Source organism: Desmodus rotundus, chromosome 10 (genome assembly GCF_022682495.2).
Source record: "Desmodus rotundus isolate HL8 chromosome 10, HLdesRot8A.1, whole genome shotgun sequence".
NCBI lineage: Eukaryota > Metazoa > Chordata > Mammalia > Chiroptera > Phyllostomidae > Desmodus > Desmodus rotundus.
Window position 1 is genome coordinate 87,338,154 of NC_071396.1, and position 16,149 is coordinate 87,354,302.

At 45.9% G+C, this 16,149-nt stretch overlaps 1 long non-coding RNA gene across 6 annotated transcripts in view; it reads left to right on the forward strand.

The window, feature by feature from the left end:
• Positions 1–16,149, forward strand: part of LOC112322813 (uncharacterized) — a 66,543-nt gene that overhangs the window by 38,610 nt on the left and 11,784 nt on the right. The window lies entirely within an intron of this gene.

Sequence of the window (16,149 nt, forward strand, 5' to 3'; positions counted from 1 at the left end):
AGTCAGGGGAGCTTTGGAGAAAGCAGATATCCCCTTCTGATCTACTAAAGTGGGGGCAATTATAACTGCTTCATATAGTTCACATAGTAAAACCAAATTCTATGCAAAAAAAATGTTTATCGAGCATCTCTACCATTTTCTTCCTGTGGGCACACCAAGATGGAAATGGAATGAGATAAGGAGCAATATTTGCTTGGACATTGATTAGGGTGAAACATCCTGGGGAAGAATGCAAAGTACTAAAAGAATCCAACATACAAAGGATACAATAAATGGTGAGGAGAGGGGATCAAAAGAGCAAATGAAGATGGAAGTTTGACAGGGCACAGAGCAAGGCCAGGACCCATTGTTGTGGTGTGTGTTGCCTCTAATGAAGGCCACAGAGTGCTTAGGGCTTGGGGACAAACCCCAAAAGAGACAGGGGTCCTGCCCTATGATCTAGGGTTTTCTCTAGGAGGAAACTACTAGGGGAGAGGAAACAGCCCTTTTCATCAGCCCATACATTTTGGTCTCAGTTGTTACATGGAGTTAGGACCAGAGCATCAAGAAGGGAAAGGATGTAATACTGTGGTTTGTTGAGCGGCTCTTGGGAGTTAGGCATGGCACTGGCCTATGCGTACCACACAGTGGCTGTCTTCATCATTTTCTTCCAATAACACCTGACAGCACCAGCCCATGTGACAGATGAGCAACTGAAGGTTGTAGACTTGATTACTTAGCAGTGATAGTTAACTTCTGGTAAGAGTTACACAGACCACATAAAACACTATAAAGATACTTAGGGACTTAATTACCAGGTTGGGACTGGAGGCAACTTTTAAAAAATGTTTTTTGAAACTAGGGAAACTGTTGAAATTATAATTTCAAAGACCTCTAGCTCCTTATCATTAATATTTTAAAAACCAGGTAAAAATATCTTCTGCTCCCCTGCTGTGTACACCGTGCTCTGTTCAGTACCTGGAGAGCCAGGAGAGAAGAAGCGGGAGTCCTGCTATGGCTTAGCTTTACAGACCTGATGGTGAATGTTCTATCCCACGTGATTTTTAAGCTCTGAGGTTGCTGGGGTGTTTGATTTTGTTCACAGCTGTATTCTTAGAGCCAAAACAAGTGCCCAGTACATAGTAGATACCCAATAATATTTGTTGAGTGAATCAATTAATACATGAAAGTTCAATCATAAGAAAGTCAAAAACCATGCAAAATAACATGTAGTCTAGCAACAGGATGTGTTGCCTGAGACTTAAGACCAAAAGGCCATCCAAAAACAAAGTGATGGCTACCGGCTGCCATTACTGGAGACATAAGGGGCTGCCATTTGCTCTTCTAGAGTGGACTTGGACTTGGGTTTTGGAGGATGAACAAGTGGCCAGGAGTACAAAGGACAGTTCAGGATATGAGAGAGGTCTGAGGTAAGCACAGGCATTGGGAGGATGCTGAGTACAGCTGAGCAAACTGAGGCTTCAAGACGGGGAGGGACCTGCCCAGGATGTAGCCCTTGGGAATGCGTATAAGTAAATCCCGGCAGTCTGGCTGCAGAGCTCAGCCCACATTCCTTTGATAAATCTGAATGATGGATGGGAGGAGAGAGATTGTGAGGAGCTGTTCCAATGGCAGAGAGTAGCTGTGAGGTGGGATTTTCACATATGTTCTGACCATGGAGGTCTTCCTGTTGCTTCCTTTCCACCATTCAGAAAGTGGGGACAGAATTCACATGGCCATTTCTAAGTAGGTGAGTATTAATGAGAGAGCCACTTGGAAATTCCGAGGTGAAAAGTAGTGCACAAAGACATAGCATTTCTGTACCAGCAAGTGGTGGAATAATAATGGGCATTTCAAAGAATATTATCATACAACTTGATTTTTGCATAGAGAATTCAGACAGACTGCTTTTGCAGACTTAAATAATCCCAGGATGAAAGGTACTGTATAAATGCAAAGTATTATTATTATTATCCAGTGGTAGAAAAGAAGGGCATTTCAAAGAATGTTTCAGTACAATACAATTTTATTTTGCACAGAGAGTTCAAGGGAAAAAGCTTTATTTTATAGACTTAAATAATATCGTTATGGAGCTACAGTAAAATAAATAATACAGATATGGTGTTAAAATAAATAATACAGTTAGAAGGCTTAAATAAATAATGGTGGAGAGAGAAGAGAAATTAAGAGTCTTGGGAGAAGGCGAGGGGCGATGCAATTTTGAATTATAAGTAGTAGAGAATTGAGATTCAAAAAATCGTAAAATAGTCAGGGTATTTCTATACTGACCACCAAAAAAAAAAAAAAAAAAGAAAAAAGGACAGTTCACAGTTAGGAGGGTGATCTGACAGCGTTGTTATTATTTGAGGGAAAGTGATAGACTTTCCCTCTTGTTCAATGAATGAAGTATTAAAACTTTTGGCTGAAAAGTTAAAAATAACCATTTTATGGCTTTTATACAGAACTACTTCCTAACCCTCCTTCCCTAATTCTTATTTCTTAATCTGTCCCTCATTTCCTTTGTCTAATTGTATAAAAAATTCCTTCATTTTCTACCAATTTCAGAGTTGCCCCGTTTAAAAAGCCCATTTCATCCTGTACCCTGCTATCCACCTTTCTCCTCAGTGGATGGGGGTATTCTTTGCATTTTGTGGTTCTGATGTTTCTTTAGCATCTGGATTCTATCATTTTATACAGACGGGATTGCAACATTCCAGGCAGAATAGCTGAACCTCTTCTTCAGCCATAAACTTAAGCTGGGAGATTTCAGACCTGAATTCTGAGGCAAATGAGATGAGTGTTCTGGGGACACCCATCTGGGGAGCAGGTACAAGGCTGCTATTAGCCCTGTGGATGGTTCTGAGCTTGGGAGGGGAACCAGATCAGGCCCCTGTGGGTGGGAGAATTGGAGCAGGAAGGGAACCAGGGAGTCAGAGAGCTGAAGGCGAGGCGAGACTTTATCTTCCCTAGGAGAGTGTGAGATTCTGAATTCTCTAGGCTGTGGGAGGAGGGAATAGATGGCAAAGTGAAAAGGCCAGGAAATATTCCGACCTGTGCTTGGAGGACAGAGATTCCCAAGAGGTCATCCCCTTGATGTTTGGGGCATCTTTACCTGGGAGAAGGGAGGGGTCTAGGCTGCAAGATGTAGGATTTTGGGATGGGCTAGAGGGCCTCATGCGTTTCACTCTTAGCCCAAAGTCTGGCAAACTGGACCTTCCCTGTGCTTGAGGGACTTTTTAAGATCTTAGGGCAATGGAGAGAAAGTTCTTGCTCAGGAGATCAATTCCCTCCTGGGGACTCGTGCCAGAGCATTACCTTGTCATTCTCCACCCAGATACACTTCTTAAATGCAGAGGTGTCTCTGTGTATGCAAAGAACCTGGCCATCAAAGCCTAACTTTAGGTTACAGCCTCTTTTAACCCGACCTTGGTCCCCTTCAGCCCAGCTCCTGAAGTTTGGCTAGGTTAAAGTAGTTACCTTGTCACTTATCATATATTTTCTGTTTTTTTGATGAGGCTGTCTCACTGGGTAGGTTTTATTTCAGGAACCACACCATGAACTCCTGTCTTCTCTCACTTCTTACAGCTCATCTTGCTCAGGTCTAGGTACACGGTCATTGTTCAGTGGAGAAAGGCAGGAAGCTGTGGCTAGGAATGCAATTGGGAGGAACAAGAGGAGAGTTGAAAAAGCCCCAACCCCAAGCGTCCTATCTACAGGATGCTATGAGGGCCCCTTTGAGCTTCCTGCTTGGCACTTGAGGTTACCTGTTTATTTGGACAACCCCCCAGGGAGGGAGTCAGGAAAACCTGGGGGTGGAGGACATTGTTTCCCTGGGAGCAAGGAGATGACGAATTGGATATGATACTAGGTAACTTTGAGGGAAAAGAAAAAACAAAACAAATGAAATAGAAAGGCATGGAAAATATAAATAAAAAGAAGTGCAAAGTTTTATTGTCAACTGCTGCTGTCACCTCCTGAAACTACAGTCATATCTAAGAAATATGTGACATACTAATAGGAAGTAATTTACCCAAGGATGTTTTTGTGCCTTGAATTGCCTTCCCTGCTCAGCTGTGGGAACTTTGCAAGTGTATATGCATGAGAGCCGTCGCGATGCTTCAGAAACTTCCCAATTTGTGCACAATGTGACTTTTATAAGGCCATTAAACTCATCTTGGGGAAAAGTGCTCTGGAAAACAGTGATACATGGGGTCTCAAGGAGCCCGTGAAGGCAGACAGAAATGGCAAAATGATGACCAAACCCTCTTGGGTAAAGTGACTTTGAGGGGGTGCTGTTTCTATGCTCACCCTCGTGCCCACCCCTGATTTCTTCCTCTTTCTCTGCCCTTAGGGTTCTGCCAGTGGCTGGCTGGGCCTTCATCTGCTTCAGCTTTGATCCTAAGAGCACTTCACTTTTTCTTGCTGTGGTTGGGTGGGCCCCCTGGGACCTGAGGTTGGGACCCAGGCATTTGGGGTTTAGCTCTCAGCCCAAGAAACAGCCGCAGAGCCATTGTGACCCCAGGGAGCTGGTGGTGGAGTTCCATCACTGCCTCAGTGAGGCTCCACAGAGGACGGAATCCTGGCTTTTCACCAGTGTGAGCATCCCAAGCCCTTGTCAGGCGGGGCAGAGAGAAAAAAGGCTAGGGAAAGAAGAATAAAGAAAGAAGCAGGAGGAGAGAAGCTAGAAAGCTTGTGGCAATGGCAAGAGAGTGGAAAGAGAGAGAAGGAGTACAGACGAGAAGAGCCTAGCACAGGGAGAGAAGGAAGATGGGGAGGAGAAAGTAGAGGAAAAGAAACAGGAGACTGTCCTGCTTATGTTTTCTCCTCAAGTGCCTTCCTATGCTTGTTCTGTAAGCAGAGGCAGAGCCATGATCAGAATATAGAAACCATGAAGTAATTAATAACACCAAAGACAAGAAAGCTGCCTATCAGTGTGGGTATCACCCACGGGAGAGCAGGTAGCCATTTGAGTGTTCGCTGCAAGCTTCTTCTTCGAAGTGCAGCCCCCATGGGAGAGGACTCTGTGCAGTCTTCAGCATGCTGAAGGAGCTGGTAAGGTGTTCTCTTCGCTGAGTGGGGAAGCCAGAGGCCCTGAGTTTCCAGTGTGGTTGGGGGGATTACCAAGTTAAGAAGTCAAGGGATGAGTGGTGGAGGTGGCTGGGGAGGGGTGGGAGCGTACCTCTCCAGCCTCATTGTTACAGAGCAGGGCGGGGGGGGGGGTTCACGATAAATTATTACAGAAAGGATTCCCCTTTTCTGTCTCTGGAGGTTCCTTCCCCCCACGCCCACCTGCTAGGTTCGAAATGCCCGCCGCCAGAGGAAAGACGTCTCTCAATGCCAGAGACTGGTGAAAAGGAAAGGAATTGTTTATTTAAAAGTTACACAGACTTAAGAGTAATGACTTAATGTCTTCAATAAGATACTGCAGTCCTTTAGAATACCCACAGATGCACAGTCCTTCCCTCTCCCTGTGCCCAGTCCGAGGTACCGTGTCTCAGGAAAAGTAGAAGTCCGTGATTCAGGCTCCCGGCACCATCAGCTGTGTGGCTGCTGCAATCTCCAGTTAATCCAAAGCCATGTGGCACCTCCTCATGGCCCACCAGCAAGAGTCCTCTCTCCCTTTTCTCTATGGCTGCAAAGTCTCTCCTGCTGCCTAAGCCGCGTGGCAAAAAGAAGCACTCCAAAACCACATGGTCCTCTCTACTCTCCTTCAGAACCGCGTGGTCCTTTTCCCCACTTCAGAACCACATGGACCTCTATCTATCTACTTGCTTCAGAGCCTCGTGGTTCACTCCTTCCTTCAGAGCCGCGTGGTCTACTCCCTATTTACTTCAGAGCCGCATGATCTACTCCTTTCTCCCCCAAAACCTTGTGGTCCTCTCTTTCCCTTCATCAGAACCACGTGGACCTCTATCTATCTACTTCAGAACCACATGGTCCTCTTTCTTTCCCCTCAGAACCTCATGGTTCTCTCCTCTTTTACTTCAGAACCACATGGTCTTCCCTTTACTTCAGAACCGCATGGTCTACTCTTTTTTACTTCAGAGCCGAGTGGTCTACTCCCCATTTACTTTGGAACCCCATGGTCTCCTCCTTCCTTCCCCAAAACCTTGTGGTCCTCCCTCCTTCTATGGCTGCCGCTCCTAGGTTTAAATCCCAGCACCCATCTTCCTTTGCAGCCCCATTTCCGACTCCTCCTACAGTCAGCTACACCTGCCAGCATCCCCGTATTCTTCCAGCTTTACTGGACTGCCACAGTAAGTCTGGGCAGGTGTGGCCCCATGGCATGGAGCCAATCATCTCTACGCTCTCACGCAGGCCCTGTAACCAGGGGGAGTTGCTTCCCAGTCCCATCTTGGGTGGAAGTCACTCCCATCTCCCTGGCTCAAAGCAGGGTCACAGCTATTTAACATATCTATGAAACCAGTTAAAGGTTATAGATATGTTAAATGACTGTGCCAGGGGTTAGCTGCAAAGCTCTTGCTACCCAAAAGAGCTCTGAATGGCCCTGTTCCATGTGTCCCATCCCCCCTGGCTCAGGCTTGTGGGGGTGAGGACATCCTATATACATTTTTCTAATATTTCCTGGACACCCCGAGTCTGGACCCCATTACAAATCCCTTCTTGGGGCCCTCCTCTTGGCTGCACCCTGCTTCATCATCACTTGACAGGAGGGCAGATTCTGGGTGCAGAGCCATCAGGAAGAGGACCTGAGGGTGCTCACTGGGTGCAGACAACTAGGCGGGGACAGGGTGAGGGAAGGAAGTAGGGTGCCTTTAATTTGTACTCTGGCCTGTATATCTCTCCCTGTGTCCTAGCTTGGGAAAAAAAGAAATGAGCCCTTTATCAATTTTTAATAAATTGAAATGACAAATAATCCATTTAATAAATTATTAACTGAGAAAATTACTGAAAACTGAAATATCAAACAATCGTGAGCAAATGCTTGAAGCAGCGTGTTTATTAATAACAAGTGCTGCTGCAGGAGAGCACTGAGGCTGTGGTTCTGACACAGCCACTGCAGCCCAGCGCGTCGGGGGACCCCGGGGCTGAGACATTCGCAGGGCCACGCCTGGGTGCCGGTGTGAGGACAAAGACAAACGGAGCAGTTTCCTTAGCCCTTGGAACCTGCAGCTTGACAGCTGACAGACAGCTCTTGGGTAGGTGGGACCGGGATATGACACTTTGATGGCCCCAAGGTGAAGTCCCCAGATTCTGCCCTCATGGTTCTGGAAGGTGTCCAGAAATAATCTCATCCCCGGGATTTAGTTCTTTAAATCAAGAGCTTTGTGTTCAGAAAAAATTTTGTGTGTGTGTGCATGCGTGCACGTGCATGAAATTTTGTATATATAAAGGGTGACGTCATCCTCCAATCTGCTTGGTGTGATTATTAGCTGAGCTGGCTGCCCCACAGCAGCCTCACAGGCCACAATGGGAAGCCTGAGATGCTTTGTGACAGACAGCAGAAGGCCTGGTATGAGGGTCATGGCTGGGGACGGCTCCCCTACTGTGTGGAGGGGACTGTGAGCAATTTCAGGGGTCCTTTCACACAGTGCCCCTGGTCAGACTCCTTTATAGCTCCTGCAAGACTGTTGGAGGTCATGGAATCCTCACCATCATGTGCACTGAGAAATGGAGGTTTAGAGAGAGGAGGGACTAGCCTGCTGTGTCAGGGGTAGAGGTGAAGTGGCAACTGCTGCCCAGGGCCCAGGTTTCTGGTCAAATGCCCTTTCCATTGTGGCTCCAGATCTTCAGGCCCATCCTAAGCTGCTGCTTCTCCAAGAAGCCTCCTTCTGACTCCATAGTCTCCCGTTGCCCCTCTCAAAAATTCTGCCTTTACATGTTGTCACATAGTTCCATCCAGCGTACTGGCTGAGGAGGCCTCCTGTCATGTTGCTGGCTGTGGCCCTTTCTGTGTTGGCCCTGACCTGTGTCAGGAGACAGCAGGCATCATCTCCCCCTAAGTGCTTGCTTTCTCTAGAAGCAGAATAAGCCAGCCTGCCTGCCTCTGCTCTCCCAGGGCTGTGTTAACCTGCAAACACATCTTCTCTATCATAGTCCCACTGTAAAGCTTGGGGCTGGTCAGGTGACTTCCCGTGTCCTAGTTCCTTTATCTGTAAAATGGGGATAATAATAAACAGGATAATTTGATGACTGGGATTGAAAGAGTCCCATTATAAAAATACAATGCAGCACTTGGGGATGACAGGCTGTAGGCTTGAAGATGGTGCTGCAATGGGTATTTTTAGGAAGAAGGGAAGCAGAGGGAGGAGGTGGTTTATAAATGTTTGTTGCATTAAAAAATGTGCTAGTTTGAATTGTGGAGAACAGAGTATCATTTGTTTCTAGAAAAATTCACTGCTATGGAAATGAATTAGTTTACATTGAATATGTGATGGTTCAGAGAAAGGGATATTAACCCAATTTGCATTTCTTTGAACTGAAATAAATGATTGCCCTGTTCGCACTAGTTGGGTCAACTGGATATGACTGGGTAGACCCGCAATAGGGAGGGCTTCCCTGGGCTCAGAGGGTTAAGATAGGGTCAGTGTGTGTAGATCAGCAAGTTCCTCCAAATCAGGGTTTACTAACCTTTTGAGGGGACTGTGGGCCCCTTTTGGGGTCTGTTGAAAGCAGCTCACATACCCACCCCACACGGTTGTGTATGGGTCTCAGCACTGTCCAAGTGTCTCGGGCTGTAGTGGTCCGAGTAGTGTGTAGTGTGAAGGCTTCCTGTCCCAAAGGAGCAGTGTCCATTGTCTCATGCCTTGATCACAGCACTGGTTGATCAGAGTCCAATTTCTGAGACCCCTCCCATCTGTGGAAACAAAACAGGTCTTTGCTTCTGAAGAGGGGGTAGACAAAGACAAGGCCATATATGTGCTCAGAGCTGGGGGCTGTGGACATTGCAGACCTATTTAAGACATGGTCTCAGCTATGAGAAGGAGCTGGCTATGCCACTTGCAACCCTGTCAGTTCAGAATTGCTTTGGTGGGCCCACCTGGCAAGCCACAGCCCCTTTCTCCCTCACTTCTCTATGCTCATGCCTGCTGAAATCACATGCTGAGCCAAATCGAGTGCTCCCCAAGGTCAAGGAGGTGCCATTGTCTGGGATCCTCCAAACCTGGCCTTGGCCTGGCTTCAGGAGTTCCCCATTAGTGTGGGAAGAGCACAGAGCTGTTAAGCTCTTTAATGCCCAACAAATGGGACATTAGCCAGAGGAAGGCAATTTGTAAACTCTGATAGCATAGAGGAACAGCAGGTGACTATAGTAGATGTAAAGTAAAGGTAAGTCCAGAAGAAATGGAAGCTAGAAGTATTCAGAGAAATGTGCCTGGAATGTGTCATTAGCTTTTGTACTGGAGGAGCTTCAGCTTCCCCGAGTCAAGGAGAGAGAACAGGATGGAGGATGGAGGATGCAGAAAAATCATCTTATCTTTCACCCAGTGGAAGGTGGCAAAACTAGCTAATCAGCACCCCATGGCCAGAGAGCCTTCCTTACTTTTTTTTGGAAAGAGGCAACTACACAACAATAGGATGATAAGCAAGGGTTTAATTTAAACAATAACTTCAGGGGGGAACCCCTCTCCTATCACCTCTCTGCTTAAAACCTATCAAGAGTGCTTTAGCAGTTTCAGGATGAAGCCCATACCCCTGAACTCAGTATACAACCCACTTCACCCTACTCGACCAGAGGTACTGAATTTGCTGAAGGTACCGTGCTCTCTCTTATCTCCAAACCTTTAATTCTGTTGCTCAGTCAACTTGGCGTACCCTACACCCCTCCTCATGAGTGTTGTGTCCTCTGAACAAATTTTTCTGGCCCATAGACCGGGTTTGGACTTCTGTGATAAGGCCAATTGGGACCAGCCAGCCAGGGTGTTCCTGGGGCAGAGACATGCCTGAATGATTGCTGGTTTTCTGTGGCAGCCAGCCATACAGGAGGAGCGTGGAAAATGCATCTTGAATGCATGTATTCACAAAGTAATGACTAAATGAAGGACATGGCAGTCTCATTGTCCTGTATTCCATCCAACCCGTTGATTACCTCTACCACGTACAATATGACTTGTGTTCACTAAGCCTCTCTTATCTGTAAGGTGGGGATAATACTGTCTACCTGATGACTTTTGTGAGGAAGAAATGAGTTAATATACATAAAAAGCAATGCCTGCCACTCAGTAAGTGCTCAGTGAATATGAGGTATTATTGTTCCCCACAAATAAGTTGAGACAGACCAAACCTGGACACAAGAAACTTCACTTTCCTTCATGGTTAGAATCCCAATTAGCAACTAGTTAATGGGAATGCTTCTAGAAAGTGACCTCTAAGAGAAAGTGGGGCTCAGACCTGGGACCAGGAATCAGACTTGTGGAGACCATCAGGACCCAAGAAGGCTGGCAGTGCTGCCAGGTGTGGGGGTGGGTTTGGGGAACGGTGGTCAGGCCAGGATGGAAGAAACTCCTAGCAGAGCTGGTGCCAATCTCTGGCTAGGCTTTACTTAAGTTAGGAGAAGGAATTCATGCTGGGTAAATGAGGTAATGAATGTGGAAGTGCTTTGCAAACTGCAAAGTGCTATACAAATGTGAAGCATTATTGCACTCATGTATTTCTTTCCTCTGTACTCTCAGGGATTCCTAATGAGGGCTCCTTTTGAAAGTCCTAAACTGGCTTTAGATTAACTAAAGGGAAAGGCTGTGTGCAGTGTGGTAGGTAGGTGTATCCTGAGCATAGCAGAAGTACTGACTAAGAAAGGAGGGACTTGCTGGCCATAGGACTTGGGACATGAAAAGGCTGAATATTGTGTGGCAGTCAATCCCTCCCAACCTGGACCACTTCTCAGGTCCAGAGTCATCCTGAAGCTGTTCAGACATTCTAGAGAGACAGAATGGCCAGTGCTGAGAAGTGTGAGAGCAAAACTGAGGCCTCTTGTGACTGAATTAGGGTGGAGTATCCCTAGTTTTTGAGTCTGTGCTTCTCACACTCAAGTTACTCAAGTTGGCCCAGGCCAACACAAACCATTTCCAGCCACTTTGTGCAGGGAACACAGACTGGCCAGGAAGAGGGAAGAATTCTGACCCCTAATACCTTTGATGGTCTCAGCAGCAGGGATTCACCAGGCTGATCTGCTTCTCCCTGTGCCCAGCATACTCTGGGGCCTTCTTTCTCATCTCACAGCCATGGTAACCAGGCAAACACATGATACAGCTCTGTACCAGCAAGGTCTAGCCATCCTGGACAAAGGAGCCAAGGCAAATATTCTAGAGTTTACAGTTAAATTCAATGTGCTTATGTATACAGTCATGCCTCAGAGATGTTGCGGGTTCATTTCCAAATTACCGCAATAAAACGAGTATCGCTATAAAGTGAATTGTAATCTTTTTGCTGGGGGAAGGTCTTACCTTCAGTTTGTAAAAAATGAAACATCTGTGAAGCACAATAAAATGAAGCACAATAAAAAGAGATGTGCCTATGTACTTGTATTTTTCCAGGGACAGAGTAGCCCCACCTAGAGAGAGTCACGTGAAATCTCAGTCTCATATCCCAACTAGGGTGTGAGAACAAAACCTTAGATGATTGAATGGATAATCATCAGGATAATGTCTGTGATTTTTCATGAGAGTTGTGTCTTAAACTCTTGGGAGCTATCTACACCATCGACTTCCTAAAGCACTAAGCTGGAAACTGCAAATAACTCTTAAGCAATGAGGCTTAAACATGAAGCAAGGATCGTGCCCCTGGATCTGTTTGTTCACTGCTCCTACTCAGCACCTAGCACAGTTCCTGGTAGGAAGGGGTCAAATATATTTGTTCAATGAGTGAATGAATGAATTTGAGTGGAGCATCCCACAGCAAATTTCAGTGTTTTAGCCAGACAGTGTTGAGGCAGGTTCTTTGTCCAAATGTTAGCTGATTTTCACATGATTAACCATATTCAATCATTTCCCCCCAACAAATGGCTATGATTTGATGAGGCTGTTGAGGACACAGAGGGCAATGTAGGTGGTTGAAGAATTTCATAAACCAAGGAGAAGGGCAGGGAGTGACCGTGGCAGTCTCAGTGGACAGTGACGACTAGAGGGACCAGATGTTTAACTTGCACACTTTTAGTCACTTGTTTTGTACAAGGCTTTTTGAGTTTTAAGAAAACCACATTCATTTATCACTCCCACTACCCAAAAGGGCATTTAAAAACTCAGTTGGAATTAAAAAAAAACAACTTTTTATCGAATTTATTGGGGTTTATATTGGGTAATGAAATTGTGTAGGTTACAGGTGTACATTTCCACAATGCATCATCCATGTATTCTATTGTGTGTTCACCACCCCAAGTCAAGTCTCCTTCCACCACCATTTATCCCTGCTATGGACTTGGAATTGAGGAAGAAAAGGACATTGGCCATTGTCTGGTCCTGCTGTTCTGAATTTTCAGAGCATATCAAGATCATCTGTGAAATTTTAGGAACTGCAGCTGTCCAGGCTCCATCGTAAACCTACTCAATCCCAACTTCCAAAAGTAGAGCCTGGGGTATCGAGTTGTTAAGCTTTACAGATGATTTTGATGCTCTGAGAATGAATAGCAGCAGAGTTCTATATTTTACCCAACCCATTGAGTACTTCTGCAACATAAAAAGCATTCTTTATTTATATAGCACATCCTAGTTTCTGGGGTTTCTTAGAGTGTGCCCCCAAAGTGGTTTCCATATCCCACATGCCCTCTGATCAAGCTAGAGGGTAGAGGGACCCACAAAGAGCAGCATGACCGTTGGCCTTGGCTGTTTGGGGGTTCGTTATACTGCTGAGAGCTGCTGAGAACATGGGCACAGCACAGGCAAGTTTTTAGATGGAGGTGGAAAGGAAGGTAGAGCACAGGGCTTTGGCCAGAGGGGCTGCTCAGAGTAGAATGCCTGTGACAGTTCTCTGAAAGTGTCAGTTGTAGTGTATTTTGGGCCTAATTTATTCTTCCACTCATTTATTTCCCCTTCATTCATCAGTCGCTTGCTGAGTGCCTATTACAAGTTATAGGCACTGCAGACACCACAGTGCTCCTGGCAGCCAAGTATCTGCCTCATGGAACTGATAGTCCGGGGTGGGGTGGGGAGATAGAGGTAATGTCAACAAATAAATAACATTTATACAGATTTCAGTAAGAGTGACAGTCAATAGAGAAATCTTTAAACTTCTATTCACACCATTTTGACTTCTCCCAACCTTCCATTAAGTCAGTGGAAGTGGCCTTTTGTGTTCTGTGATACACAGGCCACCCATGCCTTGTTCCTGCTCAGAAACCCCCTCCCATGAGCTCTCCTTCGTCCTCCATCTCTCTCACCTTCTCTGTATCATTCACACTTAATAATTGGTAATGGTGAGTGTTTTACACATAGGCAGCTGTGGTCTGAACCGACCTGTCCTGTAGCAGAGGACCAGTGGGTAGGGCTGATGGACATGACGTCAGGCTCTGAATGGGCCTTGTCCTTCTCCCTCAAGGCTCTCCCCACCTTGGCCTCTCTTGAGCCCCAGAGAAGCTTGCCTCAGTTCCTTCTCTTTCTTTTTAATTTTTTTTTATTATAGTCAAGACTTCAATTAACTTTTCTCTGTAGAACGACTATATTAGGCAAAAGTTTGTGTGGGATCCAATAAAACGTCAGATGATATTGAGCATACGTCAGGCAAAGCCTGCAGCCCAATAAGTTATTATGTGTAAATGCTACAACTTTATTTTGAGAAGAATACATGTGTACTATCAAGCTGTTTTATGGATACGCAGAGTGATTGATTACAGCATGCGGAGCTGTCGCAACAAGATAAACTCAGATAGAATAATCTGTGGATATTTAGGCTTCAGCAATTTGTTATCCAAAGACGACTCTAGAAGTGATAATTCCTTTCATTTCAGCGATTTCTCTATGCCACACCCAATAAAAACCCACTTCCAGGGAGCTGACTTGTGATGTGGGGGGTCCTTTTCAGGTTAGTGTCTCCCTTTCCAGTTACTTGGTAGTGTGTGATGGAAAGTTGTGTTTGCCACCAAAGCATAACTGCAGCTGGGACTTGGCCCAGAGTGGGCAGGTGTTGGGGTTGGGAGCCGGGATTGGGAGGTGGGGTTGCTGCCCTTGAACAGCCTCTGCTTCTAAGCTAACGAACAAGCAAACATGAAAAAAAAAAAATAGCCATGATTTGTTTAGCACATAAAACAGTTTGGGGAAAATGGATTACATCAAATAGCAGACTATTTTGCAGATCAGCCCCAAGCAACTTGTTGCTAAAAAAAAATAACTGGATGGAATTTATCAGCAACTTTTCAAATAACCATTTGTTTGCAAAACAGAGTTGGTTGAATGAATTAAATCAAGTTTAAGCCCCAGGCCCCTTCCTTGAAGCCATCGTTGTCTACATGGGGGATACAGTGACCTTCTCTTGGCTTCTCTAGAGTCTGGGGCCACTCTTTTTATAATAAGTCACCAATGTGCATTCCCTTGGATTCCTGTCCTGAGTTATGACACTTCTTTCATTGTTGCAGAACTTTTCAGGTGTATAGAGAAGACCCCTGGCTCAGTGGTAGGGAATTCTAGATCTGGAGGGTAAAGCCCTGGGTTGGCATCTTGGCTGTGCCTTCCACTAGCTCCATGACCCTGGGCAAGGCATTTCCCCTGATCCGCAGTCCCATCATCTGAAAAGCAGAGACAGTGGTACCTGTGCTACCTACCTTGCAGGGTGGTTGTGAGAAGCAAATAAAATATTTGAAAACACTTTACACACTGTGTGATTCTATTCAAGAAATACTTACAAAGCCACTAAGCCACTTCACTTGCTTTGGTTGTGAATATGGTCATTTCTTTTTTTTTTATTTTTTTTATCAGTCACTTCAATAAGACCTCAACCGCTCATATTATTAGGAAGTACAGTTCCTTGTTTCTTATCCCCCACCTGCAGATTGTCCCAAAAGCAGGGAGAGTGAAAATTGAAAGCTCTGTCTGTTCATGACACTGCCTCTTGGAGGGTGCTGGTGTCTTAGCTGAATTCTGGTCCACAGGGCCTCTTTTGTCTGTGAGTTCCTGCCTGGCACCCTGCTGATGTCCTTGTGGGTCTAGATCCCCACACCCACAACCATTTATGCAGTTTTCCATACTTCAGTTCTTGTTCCCACATGCCGAGCCACTGTTTCTTCAAAGTGCTTCTCCAGAGTGCCTGGGTCCTGAGGCATTTCCAGGTTTAACTATATCCTGTGCCAAAATCACCTTGTCTCTATGCACCTCCATAGGCCCTAGGACTCATTCTGGGTCATAAATTCACATCTCCTTTCCTCTTAAGCAGTCCCCTTTGAGGCTCCAGTCATTCTTCCTTGCCAGAGGACTTGGCAGAGAGGCATGCTGAGTAAGATCAAGGACTCTGGAGGCTGGCCTACCTCATACCAAATTCCGGCTTCACCACTTCCCAGCACTGTGACTTTGGGAGAATTACTTAGCATCTGTGTATCTCAGTTTTCTCATCTGTAAAGTGGAAATAAAATTGGTCCCATCTCATAGGGTTGCCTTGCAAAGTAAATGAGATAACAGATATAAAGCCCCTAGAAGACTGTCTTGGCGTGAAGTAAGCCCTATGAAAGCGTACTAGCCGTTATCTATCCTGACTGATCACAGTGTCCCACGTGTTCCCTCATCTGAAGCTCATGCTGCAGGAATCAGGATATGGGCTGTGTTCCCTTCAAAAGGCTCTTAGGCTGCCAACACAACTAATCCTGCTTGGTCCATGCCCTTTGCCTCCTGTGACGCTTACCAAGAATTTGACCTGCTAAAGTTAAGCAAAAAGGGACTGAGGAGAAGCTCTATCAGGTAGCTTTTTCTGCATAACAAATCACTACAAAATGCCATGGTTTAAAATAGCCACCATTTAGTCTGTGCTGCTGTGGTTTGACTGGGCAGGCTATCTGTGCTAGACTGGCTCAGCTGATCTCCACTGGATTTTCTCATATGTCCATGGTCACTTGTGGGTTGGCTGGCTGGTGACTTCATGGTCTAGGGTGGTCTCACCCACATGTCTGGATGTGGACAGGCTATTGGCCAGGAATTGGCCAACTGCCAGCTGGGTTACTGTGGTTCTTCTCAGTGGGGGCTCTCCACTTCCCACAGGCTAGCTCGTGCTTCCTCACAGGGTTGTCTCAGGCTTCCA